Raw genomic sequence first — 19,741 nt, forward strand, 5'->3', positions numbered from 1 at the left:
AGGTACTTGTGACCTGGGTTAGCCACTGTTGGAAACAGGATACTGGACTTGATGGACTTGCGGTCTGTCCCAATATGGCAGCTCTCATGTTCTCATGTCTCAATCCATTCACCTTTTTCTGAGCCATATGGTAGCCTTAGATATAAATGTACAACATTTTAGGTGTGAAAGAAACTTCTCTAAAGGAAAGAACAAAAGAAGATTATATTTAGCTTTCTTTGATGCTCATTAAAGGATCTAGATAGAATGCAGGTAGTATAAGGACAGTTTTCGGAGGAACTTGTCCAAGTTGAGAAACAGTTCTTTAGTTTCTGAAATGAGTCTGATTTAAAGTGACGGTGAAACGCTCAATCTGTTAAATGAGCTATCAGTATGGAATTGGGAGTGGCACATGCATGATTTGACAGCATCACTGCCTTGATTACACTCAAGGTACATAGAGGTGGTTGAAAGGTTTAGCTGAATTTGCTATTCTACTGGCTTCATCAACTTTCAGGTGCAGATTGGAGTAGTCAGCATCTCATCAGAATCAGAGAAGCAAAGCGGACAGCACAGCCAGTGTGCACCAGCCTCAACCCACCCTTTCATTGCCAGAAGATCTCACTATTGACCTTTTCCCCTTTGCCGTCTTGTCAGAATCAACAATGTGTTCTTTGATATTAAGTAGGAAAGAAAGGCTGCTGCCTTAGCCGAGGCTGGAAACAGAATAAGCCATTTCAGCAGGTTGCTACAGACTTTTTCAGGGAAAAACAGAAAAGCATAACCGCTTACAGTCACAAACATTATTATTATTAAGAGCAGCTACCCTAGTAACAAGTTATCACATGTTTCTGCGGTCTCATGGCTGATGAGGTGAAGCTGCAGTGCTAGCAGCCATGGAATGCTTAAACACGCTCGGAAAAGATTAGGCCTGCAGACACTGCTATTATGGGTAACAATTTCTGTTAACCTAGTTTTCACTCAGAATACATTTTCAATTTTTTTATTTTTTTCTACTCAAGGGTGTTCAGTCTGGTGCAGATCTTTGTGTCTTTTCTTTCTAAACTTTTCACAATAACACTCATACAGGCACTAACAGAATCAATTAACTGGATCAGGGTCACCCCATTACTCACCTTTCTCCTCTCCAAGGGAATTCCATGATGCACTAGTTAACTCATTTCTAATCCAATCCACCACTTTGAGATCCATCCTAGGTTGCTCAATTTACAATACTATATAGTATCTTATATACTTCAGTTCTCTACACAGAATCTATGCGGTTTAGAATAAGAGTTAGATCAAATTCTTGAAATTACATAAGTATATAAGCTGAAGTTAGTTAAGTGGTTGCTTGGGGGAAGAAGTGAGGGTGAGAAAATGGCTATAGGGAGAATAGATATGTTTGGGGTTTTTTTCGGAAGTCAAGGTACGTGGTGGGTTGTCATTGGCATATTACCAGTTTGTTCCAGATTGGAGGTCCTTGGAATTCAAAGGTAGCCTCAAACTTCTTCTTCCGTCAAACTTGTCGAGGTGATGTGTAGTATAGTTCGAAGCTTTGTGATGCTTGTGAATTGAAGGAGTGTGGGACTTTAATTTCGGAGGTTGACCTATCCGAGTTTGCTTCATAGATCGCTTTATGAATCATGCAGGCTATCTTAAATTGGATTCACTTTTTCATTGGCAACCAGTGCAGTCGTTCTAATTATGTATACTGTACACCTCTCTCTTGGGACACTATCAAAGGCTTTGCTGTAATCCAGAATAGATCACATCTAACTCCCCAATCTAACCCTGTCACCCAATCAAAAAGAAATCAATTTTATTTCACGAGATGTGCCTCTGAGTTCTGAGGCCAGTCTTCACAAGCAGCCAGAGGTACAACAAAGTAAGAGGGGCCCTCATAAATGGGAAAATATACTCGGCATGCAAAGAAGAGGATTCCAGATCATTAGAAAAATGCAGTGTCTACTTCAAGGATATCAAAATCTCATCCTCTCACACCTTTGCACATGTACCAAGTTGTGAATGAATGAATGAAGGCTGCCACTTACTATGGTGAACTCTAAGTTGGGTTGGCATTGCCACCCATGGGCAAAGGAAGGTGAAGTAGTTTGCCTAAGACCACAAGGAGTTGCTCTGGATTTGAACCTAACTATCCAGGCCCCCAGCCTGGTGCTCTGTTAGACTGCTGCTACTCCTCCCAACTATCAAAATACCTTTCAAATATTTAGACTCTGTGTCAGACTTGAAAGATATTCATGAACAACTAAATTATTTTCAAAGATGCGGAAGCTATAGAGCTAGAGGACACGAATTGAAGGTGTAAAGAGATAAACATAAAAGTAATATTGGGAAATGCTTTTTCATTGAAAAGAGTGGTGGATGCCTGGAATGCCCTCCTGATGGAGATGGTGGGGGAAAACACAGCACAAGAAACAAAGAAAAAATCCAACAGACTGCAGTGGAGGGGAAACAACAAACGAAAAGCAAGAAAAAACTGCAGACAGAATGTACAAGGTGCAGGCTATGTTTATTATATCAAATATAAATGCGGTTAATGTTACCACTCTTCAAACAAACCTAAGGACCCGACACGGTCTGTGTTTCGGTAAACACGCCTTCTTCAGGGGTCTTGATAAATATAAATAAAGATTGCTAAAGATATACAGTCATAGATGTGTAAAAACATGAAAAATGGACATATGGTGTGATAAATAAACTAATAGAGGCAATTAATAAAAGCAATAAAAACTAACGGTCATAATTAACAAATAACATAAGTGATGTGATGAAAATGGAAAGATTTATTGCAATACAGCGCGGTTTTTTTCAGGAAATTTCAGGATGTGTGGGAGCCATTTACAAAGTATTGTACCGATTAGATGACATTTTATTTTATTTCTTTCCCCTTAAATTTACAAGTTTGATTGTGAGGGGGGGAGGGGAGGGTAAATTTATTGTTACATATTGTATAAGGTATTGATTATATGATAAGAAAGGGTGGGAAGGGTGGGAGATAAGAGCATATTATTTGTACCATTGATGATTATTAAGTGTTATATTTATTGTTAATTTGCTTGGATATATTGTTACATTTATTGTAAATTTGAAAATGAATAAAGAATTAAAAAAATTTTAAAAAAATGACAATAGTATGTAATGAAAAACTCAGCAACAGATTTCAACAAAGGCATGAGACAAATACAGTTGATTCCTTTCTAGCAAAAGAGTCAAAGTGAAGCTTACCTGACTGTCACACTTCAAAAAAAAAAAAGCATAAAGGAGCTTAATCTGCATGGAATGGCAGGTACAACTCCAGCCATCTTACTGAATAGGCTAGATAGACCATGATACTTTTTATCTACCTCTATCCACAACAAAAATCTTAAGAGGAGAGGTAGTTTGAAACCAATAACAAAAACATTTCTCAAATCCAAATGACTCAAAAAGCACTGCACTGAAGCTTAATAATTTTTTTTTAACCCACCAGTGTAACCAACATAAGGCAGTCACATGAGTAACTGCTCTTTTGGCTGCTGCACTTATGCCATTAATAAAACGCGATCCCTGGTGTTGCTCTAGAAAGCATTAGGTGTGGCAATTGCACTCTTGGGGCTCCTTTTACTAAAGTGCATTAGGGCAGTGGTTCCCAACCCTGTCCTGGAGAACCACTAGGCCAGTCGGGTTTTCAGGATAGCCCTAGTGAATATGCATGGAACAGATTTATATTCCTGGCACCTCCATTATATGCAGATCTCTTTCATGCATATTCATTAGGGCTATCCTGAAAACCCGAATGGCCTGGTGGTCCTCCAGGACAGGGTTGGGAGCCACTGCGTTAGGGCATTAATGCACGGAGTAGCGTGCGCTACAATGCCGCACGTGCTAGACGCTAACGCCAGCATTGAGCTGGCGATAGTTCTAGCCGTGTAGTGCGGGGTTAGCGTGCGCTAATCTGCTGAATGCGCTAAAAACGCTACCACAGCTTAGTAAAAGGAGCCCTTAGCCTTTGCACATCATAGGTCTCTTACAAAGCTTTATGAAAATAGTGTAGTGCTAAAATTTCACACTCCGACTAAACTGTCCTTACAAATTACAAAAAGTGACAATCATTGTGTCAATATTATAATTGTTCAAATTCCAGTTCACAGTCAAACTTGGCTGTGAGCTGAAATGAATGCAGCTTCCTCAGGCTTAAAATAGGTCCGACGAGAGTCCTTGTTTCCAACATTCCAACAGCTGTTGAGTACCAGAAAGGCTCTCGTGCTGTAAAAGAGACAACTACCTTTTATCAACCCACTTCCATGCATCACATACTTCCTTGATATACATACATCAAACTTTAATTATAATAGAACACAGGAGCAAAGGAGCTACAAAACGAGACAGAACATGTTTAAATGATGATATTCCATTCTATGCTGATAACTTAGAATTCAAATGTTATAGGGAACAATTTTAGATATTCATCACTCCTCCCCCCAGTGAAGGAATTGGTACATATATGATCGATCATTGAATCTGAGGAAAAAATGAGTCCTTCCTGTAAAAATGCAACTAAAGGAGCTCACTACAGTCTTGTATGTAATTGACTGCAATGTTCAACTAATCTAGTCCTTATTTTCTCTGTGGTCCACCCCCACGTAAATATTCCTGCATGGGCATATAATCACATATATCACATAGGTTGATTCACATATTGGTAATATTTATTTATTTCATTTTTTTTCCCATTCTCCCCAACAAGCTCAGAATGGGTTACAGGTTAAAATACATAATATACAGTTAATGGGTTGCTATTTGCCATAGTTTCAGTGCACGTTTTTGCAACACGACCTACAGTATACCAGGGATCTAATACCAATAAATGTAATATATAGTTCACAGGTTATAATTTGCCATTGTATTGCAAAGCATGGTATTTTTCCATCTTTACTTCCTCTATCTTGGAATTCTGTTCGATCTAATATTACCAGATTTACTCAAAAACTTAAACTATCTTTTCCTACACTGAAAGGTGTTATCTATACTGGCAAACTAGGGAAATCTCTTCACTTTAAAATTACTGAGCTCTGGAACAATTTTCCTGTCCGGTTGCATGATCTGGGCTCTCTCCAACTATTCCAAAAACATCTTAAAACTTGGCATTTTTTCAAAATTGTAAACCTCGTTTCTTTCTACATTATCCATAATTTTTATTTTGTTTATTTCTTGTAAATTTTGTAAACCGTGCCGAGCTCTATTTTTATCGAGAAGATGCGGTATATAAGCCCTTGGTTTAGTTTAGTTTAGATGCAGCGTGTGAGGAATGAATCCATACATTACAGACTGAGGGCTCCTTTTACGAAGCCGCGGTAGTTGCTTTAATGCGTGCAATTTTTAATCACGCGCTACCCCCGCGCTAGCCGGAAAACTACCGCCTGCTCAAGAGGAGGTGGTAGCAGTTAGCGTGGCCGGTGGTTTAGCGCACGCTATTACGCGTGTTAAACCGATTCCACGCCTTCGTAAAAGGAGCCCTGAGTTCTATATATGGCAATGAAAAATCAGCACTGAAAACAAAATGAACACGGGCTCCTTTTACGAAGCCGCGTTAGCGGTTTAACGTGTGTAATTTGCCGGCCGTGCTAGCCGCTTCCGCCTCCTCTTGAGCAGGCGGTAGTTTCTTGGCTAGCGCAGGGGTTAGTGCGAGCTAAAAAGCTGCGTGCGATAAAGCCCCTAACGCGGCTTTGTAAAAGGAGCCCTAAGCATGATTCAATAAACAGCGCTCCAAGTCAGGCACTATTTATAGAATAGTGTCTAGCACTGAGATCCGCGCTTAACTTTTGGGCGTGAGGATTTATACCAGCTGAAACCTGGTGTAACACTTTGTAAACGCTTGGAATGCCCATGACACTCCCTTGGCCACACCCCTTTCCAGATCCGCACACTAGAATTCACACGACCATCTGTATAGAGTAGCGCCAAGCAGAATGTGTCTATAAATTATCAGCCAATTAGTGCTGATAATTATTAGCACCCAGTTATCGGCGCAAATTGGTTCATTACTCAAATTGGGCACACACTCAAATCTTCACGCATAATTCTGTGCACCATATATAGAATCCGGGGGTATATGTGAGAAATAAGGAACAAAAATCACAGTGGCCACAGAGTTCATGTGTTGGGGGCGGATGACACTCTCTTCAAACTGTTTCAGTCTGGTGTGCTCGAGTCTTGGGGTAGGTGGATTTTGCTTCCCTATTATGTTAATGGAGTTCTTGTTTCCTCTTTGTATTTGTTTTTAGGTTGTAAACTCCTTTGACCTATAAGTATCCTGATAAATAAATAAAAATTTCCATTAATGAAAGCTTGAGACACGTAAGATTTAGGACTCCGGTTACGAAGGTGCGCTAGTGGTTTTAGCACACGCTTAGCGCTCGCTACAATGCCCGCGCTAGATGCTAACGCCTCCATAGAACTGGCATTAGTATTTTCCGTGTAGCGCGGGGTTAGCGCGCGTGGCATTGTAGCACACGCTAAAAACGCTAGCACATCTTCGTAAAAGGAGCCCTTAATTATCCAATCTCTGATGTTATGACATCAGGTGTAAGCAATGGAAAGTTGAAGAGCATGTTAATGCTGATGAAAGATATGAAACGTTGGCTAAAATTGAAACAACCATCGTCTTCTCACAATTGGAAGCATTAGTTAGTTCAGCCCTGCACTAAGGGATCCTTTTATCAAGCTGCGGTAGGGGTTTAACGTGCGTTAAACCGCCTGCCACGCTAGCCGCTAGCACCTGCATTGAGCAGGCGGTAGTTTTTTAGCCGGCCGCGGGGGTTAGCGCGTGATGAAATGTCCGACGGGCTAACCCCGCTAGCGCGGCTTGATAAAAGGACCCCTAAGAGTAGAATGTGGTAATAGGCACATTCTCTCCGGAAGTTTTTTTGTCGATAATGTTGGTGGAGGAGGTTTGAGCATATATGCCCTACCTTAAGAAAACCTGAGGCATTTTCTTCCGTTGAGAGTGGGCTCTCTGATTTAAATAGTGGAGTACATTTGAGCATTGATTATTGATCATCCACTAGCACCAAATTTGGATGAAAGATATGAGCAATTTTTTTCCTCCTTTGCAATAACAAGGCCGCATATAATGGTGAGATTAGTTTCGCATGCTCATACTTTGCTATTTTCTTTGTTTTTGTGTAAACAAAATGCTGCTTCTTTATAGATTGCAGCCTGTTTACTAATAAGCAACAAAAACAGCACAACTGGTCTTAAGAATGGGAGTGTGAGGGTGCTTTATTTGAGTTGACCCGACATGACCAGAGTTTCAGCTAAATGCCTGCATCGGGGGTTCAAATTTCAATGTGTCTTCACTTGATTTCACCTCACAGTAAGTCTGATGAGATGCTGACTGCTCCAATCCACACCTGGAAGTTGATGTAACCTCTAACACGCTCCCTTGCAATTTGTACAAACTGCGGTGTTAAATGTCCAAATTCTGTCTTTTGAAAATCACAATGTGGACATTTTCAGCAGGTGAACTTTTTTATGGCTATTTTTAGATACTTGTCTGCTTCAAAAATGAGCACCTATATGTCTTTATAAAATTGTCTAAACTCAGGTGCCTGCTTACCCTCCAAACAGGGTCAATTTCATATAAGATATCCTTCACATTATGTCTAAAAATATACTGTGGGGCTCATTTTCAAAAATGCAGACCTCCAGTAAACAGCAGCCCTTGGACATTCTAATTGCCAGGATGTCTAAGTGCCAATTTTCAAAACCATTTTTCTGGACATCTTGTGAGGTGTCCTAGCTGCTGTGCATCCAAAACTCAAGGATGGCATGTTGGAGATGTGGTGGGCTTGGGTGTATTTAGACTTGGACATTTTGCAATGATAACTGAATGTTTCCCAAGATGTCCTGGATGGAACTTAGACATCCGGAGCTAGACCTGTTTTAAAAGCATCTAATTGCCAAAAAGGTAGTCAAACTGACCTGATAGCTACTGAAGGATTAAGTAATGCTTTGGAGGGCTCACCATACATTATAATGGGGTTTGGTGAGTTGTACTTCTGGCACTGTTTATGTGAAGTTCACAGCAGTGCTTTCTAAGGTGGCCTACTGCTCTTTTGGCATGTCTGTGTGGCCAGTCCATTACAGTGCTGCCTCATCCCACATCCAAATGATCTGGATTTGGACTTTCTGAACTTGGACATTTTTGTGATCAAAAATCAGGCATCCTAAGGTTGGCATCCTAAGGTTGGACATCCTGATGGCCAAATAGGTGATTTTTGAGGAAAAAAAAAAGATGGACCTCTAACGGTTTCGAAAATGGATATTTTAAGCATCCGAATTTTGAATGGACTTTTCAGGACATCCAAAGTCAGATTTAAATACACTCTCAAAAATGGCCCTCCACATATGCAATTTACATAAATATTGACCAGAAGGAAGATTGTAGACCTGAAGAGTGACAGTGTGGCCAACAGTTTGTAACTGTGTGGTAGTGTTCCCTATAATCAATGTCAACACAAAGGGTTAATATTTTCTCAGATTACCTGACAAGTCTTTTCTGTTGATCTGACTCAATCAGATAGAAATGGTCTAAATTATGAGCACTACATAGTTTGTTTCACTGGCTGCTTGCTATCTTAGGTTGAATGAGGGGGGGGGGAATGTCATTGGGAAGTGTGTTCATCAAGCAGAAGAATTTTAGGCAGGTGATCTGATTAAGGCGTGACAGGCCACAGGGAGGAAATGGAAAAACCTCCGGAATTTGGAGTTTTAGACAAGGAAAGAAAAAAAGGCTGTGGCAGGAAATTTTCCTGGTTACATTTTCAGGAGTGTTCCAGGTCAGCTGAAGTTTATTCTCCTTAGCATCATTTTTAAAAAAATGTGAATGTGTGCAAAAAACAAAAACAAAAAATCAGACAGTGGTGTAAATCTTTACAGGATAAAACAACATGTGCTGTAAGTCAGCCCAACTATATTTATTGATAACATCATAGAAAATGCTCAGGGGCTTTCAAATTGACAGTTTTTCAGGGAGCTTCCAAAAAACAAACCTATTAAATTCCGAATGATGTGCACAAAAATAGGTTTGGCAGAGCTCCCAGTTCCGTAGTTACCTCTCCTGAATTTATTTGTGCCTCAGCAACAAACTTAGTTGGTCACTGCCCATCTCCCTCCAGTGCATATATTTGCTTCTTTACTTCATTTCTAAATTAAGATTTTGTGAGTATGGATGCCTGAAAAAAGGAATATGTGATCCTTTCCCTTCAATTGTTTGCAGAAGCTTCTTAATTATATAGAAAACATGGGATGGCTTTTCAAAACAAATCCAACAGAAATCCCTATATACATTGAACAAGTTAACTCAATATTATGTGTCCTCAAGCCTCTCTGTATTCATAGCACTGGCACATATGGCATGTAAAGGACAATTCTATAATCTAGGTGCCTGCATTTATATACTCATTGCATGCATAATTGTCCAGAATTCCAGCACTTATATACAGTGGTGTAGCCAGACAGCCAATTTTAGGTAGGCCTGAGCCCATAGTGGGCAGACCTCTCTCTTTCCCTCCCTTGCCACCCCCAGCACGCTCAGCCTCTTTCTTTCCCTCCTTTACCACCCCAAACATGTTCAGCCTCTCTCTTTCCCTTCCTTGCCATCCCCATCCCTGTTCAGCCTCTTTTTTTCCCTCCCTTGGCACCCCCTCCCCCCAGCCCATTCAGCTTCTCTCTCTTTCCATCCTTTGCCAACCCCACCATCCAGTGCAGCCTCTCTCTCCATCCCTTGCCAAACCCCCAGCCTGAGCAGCTTCTCTCTTTCCCTCCCTTGCCAACCCCATCCCCATTCAGCCTCTTTCTTTCCCTCCCTTGGCACCCCCTCCCCACAGCCCATTCAGCCTCACTTTCATTCCATCCCTTGCCAACCCCATCAACCAATGCAGCCTCTCTCTTTCCCTTCCTCCCCCCCAGCCCATGTAGCCTCTCTTTTCTTCTTCTTCAGGCCACCAGTAGTGGATCCTATATGCTGCCGGTGGCTGACCCGGAAGCCTTCCCTCTGATGCAAATGCTTTAGAGAGAAGGCTTCTGGGTCAGCTGCCGGTAGTGTGCAAGACCTGCTGGTGGCCTGAAGAGGAAGAGAGAAGCTGCCCATTGCTGGGTGGGTGGGCAAGGAGGGAAAGAGAGCGGCTGCATAGGCTGGGAGTCTTGGCAAAAGCGGCCTGTGGTTGCTGGGTGGTTGGGCCTGAGCCTAAACTGGGTGGGTCAGTCACGTCTAGGCCCGCCCATGGAAACACCCCTGCATCTGTAGGTATGTGTGCATTTACCTGCCTAAGTAGTATTCTGCAAATTCCCGCTTAACATACATAGCATGTATTTGCATTGGCAGAGCATGGGCATGACATAGGTGGGGCTCACTCTTATTTGCATAAATTACAGAATATTTTTTTTTTTAAGTTCAAATCTATTTTATTAAGCAAGTACAACAGCAAGTACAACAGCAATAGAAAACAGGTTATACGATTTCACCCAACAACTGCGGAGGACTGGACTCTGATGTCCTCCACGATCAAAGCAACACCCCCAACTCACAGAAAGAACCCCCACCCCCACCCCACCCTCCCCACCCACCAGAGAAACATACAACTCACAAGCAGGGAACATCAATGGCAAATAGATGCACTGAATCAAAGGCGGAGTCTGTTCAGGATACGGCTACGACTCTCAGGGGACAAAATGCAAGTATTCCTGCTGCATTTAGGTACCTGCAGTTCTGGTATAATTGTGGGCATTTCAATGTTAGGCATACTGATACCTGCTGATCCTTGTATTCTGCATTCAAAGTTACACTAATTACTCTTCAAAAGTATTTGATTATATTATAGTTACTAGTTATTACCCAGCTTAAAAAAATTAGTTACAATAATTAAATTATTCATTTAAGGAAGTAATTGATTACAGATTACAGTTACCTGCCTAGAGTAACTCATTGCTTTTCCATTACCGATACCACATCCAAGAATACTTACGGTAAAAGCCGTATAGTACTTGAAGAGGTAAAGTAACCATCTTATACACAACTCCATATTGCATAACTTCATCTCTTGATGCTTATTTCAAGGAGGTTTGACCATCTTAAGCCAACCACATCCTCTGTCATGTCGTTGACATGTCATGTCATGCAAGTTACTCTTCAAAAGTTATTAATTACAGTTACTTGGATAGTGAATAAGTAGTTAACTACTTCATTGATTATAGCAAGACAGTAACTAACCATGGGGTCCTTTTGCTAAGGCACGCTAACCGATTTAGCGCAAGTAAACCGATTTAGCGCACGCTAAATGCTAAGGTGCCCATAGAATATAATGGGCGCCTTAGCATTTAGCATGCGCTAAATCAATTAGCGTGCCTTAGTAAAAGGACCCCTATAGTAATTAATTGCTATTACCAATATCGCACAGCACTGTAAAGAAACCTCCCAGGTGCCATTACAGAATAGGCTTCTGCCATGCGGCCTTCAGGTACCCAGTTATACAGTTGTCCTCAGAGTAGGTACAAAGGCTTGTAATGACCACAGCCAATAGGATAAGGTTGCTTGATTGCAGCCTGAAGAACAGTTGGAACTAGCCACACTTGTCAGGATTATAATTTCATGTGTCGGGACAGTTTTTCTCTAGAATGAATCATTTGTGGAATCCTTCCCTTCATGAATGAGCACAGAAAAAAAGTAGAATTGCTCTCTGTCTTTCCTGTTCAAGAAAGTCTCATAGAATCAAAAATAGACTGCCACGTTGACCTCAGTTGTAATGGGAAAATGTGACCTCATGGGAAGGCATAGTGACAGCAGGAAGTAATGTTATCAAAAGCTTAAAAAAAACCAACATAGTTCTCTTTTCCTTTCCATAGGGATTAAAATTATGTACTCCTACTGCTATTCAGCACTACACTGTACTTTACATTGAAATAAATATTCAATTTCTAATATAAAATCACCACTCACTTTCTTCCAGCTGTGTTATAATCATAAGAACTTAAGTGCTGCCCTACTGTGTCAGATCAAGGCTCCATCTAGTCCAGTATCCTTTTTCCAACAGGGCCAGCGCAGGTCAGAAATACCCGGTCGAGTCCCAAATGGTGGTAAAATTCCATGCTATTTTACTCCAGGGATAGGCAGTGACTTCCCCAAGTCTACTTTAATAATGGTTTATGGACATTTCCTCCAGGAATTTGTCCAAACCTCTTTTAAGCTCAAGCTGCATTAACTGTTTCAACAATGACTTCCAAAACTTATTTGTCGAGTTAAAAAATATTTTCTTCTATTTGTTTTAAGTTTAGATCTCTTTATTAATCATCAAGCACTTTATATCAATAATAATCCATGATTGAAGGAGTTGCAATGCTGTAAACCAAACCATGATGTTAACATCCAGTTTCACAACATTGTAGTGATTTTCATATTATACAAGGAGGTGCTAAAAAGTTCTCAGCCCAGCCAAGAAGAGAATGATGTGGATATACCGTAGTTCAATCGATGATCTGAAACAATGTCAAAACAGAGAATTTTGTTTTGCAAATTGGCACTTGGCGAAATAAGGTAGCACGCTTTTCAGCTGCAGTGCCAAAATAATGCTCAGAATTTAGGAAGCTGATTGGTTGAGCTGAAAACTTTTCAGCACCCCCCCCCCCCCTCATACATATGTTTATCCTCTCACTAATCCTTTCTTCCCAAACTTCTCCTGTTTAAACTATTACGGGCCAGATCCTATAAATGGTGCTGAAAATTTGGTGCTGATAAAATTCAGTGCTCACAGCGTGAGGACACTTTGGGATGAGCACCCTCTATAGAATAGCATTGAAGGGCAAATTCTATAAGAAGCGCCCAAAAGTTAGGCACCGAATTAGGTACTGTTCAGCGCGATTCAAGTAAAATTGGGTGCTGTTTAATGAATCGTACTGAGCGGCACCTATTTTGGAGGCACCCAAGAAATAGGCCAGCTCTAGGCACAACTAAAAGTTAGGCGCCTATCTGAGCGCTTAAGCACGCTTAAGAGCAGCGATTCAGCAAGAAGGCGCCTAACACGTGCCACGCCCATGCCTAACATGCATAGCGCCTCTTTTTTTGAAGGCCGCCTAAATTTTTAGAGGCGCCTTATTGCAGAATCGCTCTGTCTTGATAGGCGCCTAAGTTTCAATTATTGCTGATTAAAAAGCTTAATTGAGCTTGTTAATCAATTTAGATAGGCGCCTATCAAGTTGGGTGCCTCCGAAATAGGAGCCTAACATTAGGCGCCGCTTGCAGAATTTGGGCCTGAGTGCCAGATTGGGTGCAAAATTTAATGTGCATCTTTGTGCGTGAGGGTTTCCCATCAGGTTTCAGTTAGAACATTATGTAAATCCTGGTATGTAAATTGGGTGCGGATCCCTAAAACTGCAGGTATCTTATGTGAACACTCAGGCCCCTCCTAGGGTCATGCGCCCTTTTGATTTGCATGTGATCCATTTTAGGCACCCATTGTTACAGAATAGCATGTGGCCAGATCAGTGTCCAACTCATAATTAATGCCAATTAAGTGCCAATTGGAGTCCATTAACTAGTTATTTGGGGCATCCAAATTTAGGCGCACTTCATAGAATCTGGGCGTAAGTGCATAGCTTCTAATCCTAAGTGTTAATTCTTTGATAATATGGGTTCCCAAGGGTCCTAAATTAGTAAAAAGATCACGTTAAATGGATGCACGCTTTCTGATTCCATATTTTTTATGTGCTTTTGTGCTCGTGCGGTTTTATATAAGCTCTTTTGTGTGTAAAACAACTTATACATGAAAATAAAAACGTCAGCCTACCAGTATCTAAAATTATTCCCACTTTGCAAATTTTTGTATGCATTTGTTAGCCATAAACTCCCAAATTCTGCACATGGCACCTTGAGTGTACAAATTGGTGCGCAAAGCTGATTTGTGCACACACCTTAATTGATTAATTGGCCAAATTGGCAGTTACCTCATAATTGATGCTAACTGGCAGTAATAAAAAGTTACATGCACAACTTAGAAAGTGCAGTTCTATAAAAAGTAGATGCCAGTTCTAGGGTGCAAATTTGAAAAGGGGGCGTGGTCAGGAGAGAAACCTGGGCGGATCTTGGGCGCTCCTAAAACTTATCTGCATTATTATAGAATATGCCCGCTCCATGCACAATTTAGCCCAAGTATTTAGGCCTGGTTTTAGCTGGCTTAAATGGGTGTATATAAAAGTTATGTAATGTACAGCCACTTAGCGTGATTCTATAAAAGGTACAGGCACCTTGTAGAATCGTGCTAAACATATTTCTAGCTGGTGCCAACTTTTTGGGCACCATATATAGAATTGGGAGGAGTTTGCATAAATTTATTTATTTTAAAAATTTCTATCCCGCTTATATATTAAGCAGGTTACAATTTCCATATATATAAATGAATAAAAGCAACTAATATATAAAATTAGAATTCTGCAAATCCAGCAGGAAAAGATAAGCATAGAAATACACTAAACCACCATTTCAGATTCAGTCTTGGAAGAAAAAATGATATTAACATCTCCTCATTTGTAAAATGCTCTTATAAATAGAAGGGTCTATAAGGATTTTTTTAAGAGTTTAAAGTCTGCACATAATCTCAATGAACCATTTATTGCATTTCACAGCTTTGGACCTGCCACAGAAATTGATTGCATCCATGTTTTTCTGTAATATACATCATAAGTATTTTCAAGGGTCAGTCTCATTGCTGATTGTGATCGTAAAGCATGATTTGACATATATTCTCTCAAAGCTTGGATCAAATACTTCGGTGCCTCTCCATAGAGTACGTATTATAGTCAGAATTTTGTATTCAATTCTGAATTCAACAGGCAACCAATGGAGTTTTTTCAATATTGGGGTTATCTAATATAATAAAATGCTAGGCCGCGCATGCGCACTCAAAAATCGTGTTCCCTGATCCGTCGCGGAAACACGAGTGCGCATGCGCGCGTTTTACGTCACCACAGCCTCCCTGCTCTCCACCTCGTGCCGCTGCTTTGGGAGTGGGAGTGTGAGCTACTGGAGGGCCCGGTAGAGGTCAGAGTCGCTCCGGGGGAGGGGCGGCTGCCACAGCAGGATGAAGGCGGTGTGGAGCAGCGCTGGCGGCGGCAGTGTCCGGTACGGAACACATCGACGACTCCCCCCTCCCGCTCCAACCGCTGCCGCTCCTGTTTGAAACGGCCTGCTGAGGTTCGCAGCCGGCTGTAGCGAACCTCGCAGAACGGGAGGGAAAGCGAAAAAAGAAGAGCTTTGCAGCAGGCAGGAAAGGGGGCTGTTTTGGTGGGAGGGTTGTGCTCAGTGCAGACAGCAATCATGGGGGGTGGGGGAATCACCACGTTTGTAGTCCAGACCGCGGGAAGGGAAAGGGGGGGGAGGAGGGCTTCGAGGGAGCCGGCTGTCGGTGGAGGGCAGACGCGGGCCCAGGACGGACTTGCTCCAGCTCGCGCCACCTTTCTTTTCTTTTTCTCTGTCCCCTTCAGTCCCTCTAAGCTGCACAAGCTGTACAATCCTGTCCCTTAAACTCCCTGGCCTAAGTTATTTTAATTTGAAATCTGCCGCCGTCACCGCAGCTCCTCTCTCATCTTCCGACATAATATAAGTGCAGCTCATGAGAGGAGCCGCGGCGGCGGCTTTGAAAACGGCTCCCTTAGTTCTTTGCTGGATTTTTTTTTTAAGTTTAAAGCTGCCGCCGTGGCTCCTCTCACGATCCCTGCCTGTGTCGGAGAAGGCTTCCGACGCAGACGGGATCGTGAGAGGAGCCGCGTCGGCATCTTTAAACTTAAAATAAATATCCAGCAAAGAAGTAAGGGAACCATTTTATCTGCATGCTGCTACGAAGGAACAGGTGAGGGGGAGGGAAATGCTGATGCACAGGGAGCAGGCAGGCATGGCAGGCAGGCAGGGGGAGAGGGAAAGGGGCTGCTTTGGGGGTAGGGGTGTGCTGGGGGCACACAGCAATCATGGGCAGGGGATCACAGAGCAGGCAGGCATGGCTCAACAAGGGGAGAGGGAAAGGAGGCTGCTTTGGGGTGAGGGGTTTGCTGGGCCAGACAGCAATCATAGGGGGGAAACAGAAGGGGGCCACGGAGCAGGCAGACATGGCACAAAAGGGGGCAGGGGCATTGGGAAACGGGGCTGCTTTGGGGGGAAGGGTGTGCTGGGGGCACACACCAATCATGGTGGGGAAGAGAAGGGGGCCACAGAGAGATAGGCAGGCATGGCGCAATGGAGAAATACAGGCAGGCAGGGGGCAAGGGAGAGACACAGACAGAAAGAATGACAGACAGCATCCAAGCACAGAGAGAGAAAGGAAAAAAAAAACAGTTGTCTACTCTAGCACCCGTTGGACAGGGGGAGAAGGAAAGACATGCTGATGGACAGGGGGGGGTGAAGAAAAAGGAACGAAGGACTAATGTTGGATAGGGGGAGAAGGAAAGAGGTGCTGCTGGACAGGGGGGAGGTAAAACAAAGGGAGAAGGGCTGCTGCTGCATAAGGAGAGCAGTGAAGGGGTGGTGGTGGACACAGGGGAGGTAAAAGGAAGGGAAAATGGACAGGGGGAGCAGGCAAGGGGTGGTGATGGACAGCCAAGGAAAAAGAAAGGCAGAAAGAAAAAAAAGCGGCTAAGGAGAGAGAGAGAAAGAAATAAAGACAGACACACACACATATATTCTAGCACCCGTTAATGTAACGGGCTTAAAGACTAGTATGGTCATAACGAGATAACCCCAGTAATTAACCTTGCATTTGTGTTCTGTATTACTTGTAAGGCATGTATCCTAGCTTTTGTAATGCCTAAGAATAATGCATTACAGAAATCTGTTTTAGAAATGACAAGACTTGTTTTGGATCACTGTTTGAAAATCTAATGCTAATAACATGGGGCTGACTCTAGAGCAGGGGTGTCCAACCTTTTGGCTTCCCTGGGCCGCATTGGCTGAAAAAAAAAAATTTCTGGAGACGCACAAATTTGCAAATGCTGCAGCAAGACAGAGGAGGGAGCCAGCAAGACAGTAAACACCCGGGGGCAGCAGAGGAAAACACTGCATTGCCCTCGAGCGGGGCCGCACAAAATACTTCATGGGGCCGCATGCGGCCCTCGGGCCGCAGGTTGGACACCCCTGCTCTAGAGAGTATCCTCATCTGTATAAATGAACCTTTAATAACGTGTATAATATGATTTTCCATTGATAAATGACTTAAGTATATATCTAGCAATCGCATACATGAAGACACTATCAATTTTACATCCTGTATCTCTATGGGCCTGTTTTACAAAGCCATGCTAGCAGCTGCAGTGCAGTAACAGCCCCAAAGCCCTTAGAGATTTAAAGGGCTTCAGGGCTGTTGCCACGCGACAGCTTCTAGCACAGCTTTGTAAAACAGGCCCTATATCTTTCAATTGCAACAAACAGTCATCATTACCAACAAACATCAATTCTGTTTTCTGTAAATTTAACATCAGCATATTTTCATCCATCCATTCCCTAATCTTTTCCATACAGCTTTCAATTTTGTCTGCACTTAATCAATTCCTGTTTCAGTTGGAAAAAAGAAACAAATATCATCTGCATATATTCAATGATGAACATCTAGTCCCTCCAAGACCTGTTCCAATGACACAATGTACATGTTAAACAATAAGGCTGATAGTGATGAACCCTGCGGCACTTCCCTTTTCGATGTTGAAGCAGCAGAAATACCACCTCATAAGAATAGCCTTACTGGGTCAGCCTGTCCTCACGATGGCCAATTCAGGTCCCCAGGACCTGGCAAAAACTCAAGGAATAGCAACATTCCATTCAGAACCCTAAAGGATAGCAAGATTCTGGAATCCCAAAGAGTAACAAAAGATTCCGGAATCCCATAGAGAAGCAAAATTCCATGCTACTGATCCAGGGCAAGCAGTGGCTTCCCCCAAGCCTTTCTCAATAACAGACTATGAACTTTTCCTCCAGAAAATTCTTAAAACCAGCTACGCTATCTGTTCTTACTACAACCTCTGGCAACACATTCCAGAGCTTAACTATTCTCTGAGTGAAAAAATATTTCCTCCTATTGGTTTTAAAAGTATTTCCTCCACTTTTCACCACAAACATATGATCAGTTAACAATGATTTAAGCCATTTCAGTACTGCACCTCCAACACCTCCTCTTTGCAATTTGTGCAACAAAATCAAAGGATCTACTGTATGAAAGGCCAAAGAGATATCTAAAGATATCACACAGTATGTTTGGCCAGAATCCATAACTCTCCAAAGTATGTACATCAAATGTTGACAGTAATAGTGTTTCCATCCCATGTCCTTTTCTAAACCCATATTGATGAACATCTAGCCAATTTTATTTTTCTACATATTCTTCCAACTCTTCTAATACAACTCATTCAATAATCTTTAATACAACTGGCATCACAGAAATTGGTATATAATTACACAGGATCTCTGGATGCATATTCTGTCTTTTCAGTATAGGTTTTATCTTTGCAGTGTTGCAACAATCAGGTACATTTCCATTTTGTCATTGGATGATTACACACATAATTATAATTCTTTGTCCCGATACTTTGTGGTCATACCGGTGATTGGCTAAGCAGAGTGCATTACTCAGCTAGAACAGTGGTTGATAATTTTCAGCTCATATTAAAGATGTGATGTATGTTTATATGGTTAAAAAAGGGTCCATAGGTCAAATGAATTTCAAAAGTAAAACTACAGTCCATATACCATCCACCACAAATTATTCAGGTGAAGATTACTGTATAATCACATCACAAAATGTCTTTTAATTTTATGTCATGATTATACTTTATCCTTCATCTCAATAATCTGTGGTGAATGGTGTTATGAACTATGTTTTTGAAATTTGTTTGACCTGTGGATCTCTTCTTTCTGCTATGTAGTGGTGTCTGAAATCATTTACTAGGAGGTACATTTTTGGCTACTTATCCTTTGTGATGGCACACAATATTTTATTTAAGGCATACTCAGTAGGACTCACTATCAGTGTTCTCTCTTGCACATGTACACAGGTCAGAAAGGGAGCACAGACATCTACAACTATGTGCTCAAAATTTTTGCTGGGTTTCTTGTGATCATGGCCTATGTCACACACATTGAACTGAAGCTGAAAACTTGCACATAAAGGGAGATATTCTATATATGGTGCCGAAAAAATACCTGCTATAAACTGCTCCTGAAGTTAGGCAGGGTTTATAGAATAGCACTTAGGCCCAGATTCTATAAACAGCGCCTGAAGTTAGGCACCTAGATCAGTGTGTATAGCCGATTATTCAATTAGGCTTAACCAGCACTGTTATTTGAAAAGCGCCATTAAAAAACAATTTACAAAATGAGCTGGTAGGCGTCTACTCTGAGGCACCTACCAGAAAGTTGGCGTGGTTAGAGGTGGATTCTAGGTGGATTTTGGGCGTGGTTTGACTTAGGCACCACTAGGCGCCTAACTTAGGTGCACTCATTTAGGCCAAGAAAATCTGGCATAAATGGAAGTGTGCCTAAGGTTTCAATGCCTACTGGTGCCTAAGACCACTTAGGTGTGATTCTATAAATGGAGCCTAGCAGATGACTGCCAATTGCACTCTTCTGTAGCTAGAGCTTAGATGCCAGTTATGGAATCAGGGCCTTAGTGCCTAGACCTGCGACTAATTTAGGAACAACCATTTACACCAACTAAAACCTGGTGCAAAT

At 41.9% G+C, this 19,741-nt stretch overlaps 1 protein-coding gene across 1 annotated transcript in view; it reads left to right on the forward strand.

Moving 5' to 3' along the window:
* The window catches only part of ANTXRL (ANTXR like), a 125,780-nt gene that overhangs the window by 59,063 nt on the left and 46,976 nt on the right, over positions 1 to 19,741 (forward strand). The window lies entirely within an intron of this gene.

This window comes from Geotrypetes seraphini, chromosome 4, assembly GCF_902459505.1.
Source record: "Geotrypetes seraphini chromosome 4, aGeoSer1.1, whole genome shotgun sequence".
Taxonomy (NCBI): Eukaryota; Metazoa; Chordata; class Amphibia; order Gymnophiona; family Dermophiidae; genus Geotrypetes; species Geotrypetes seraphini.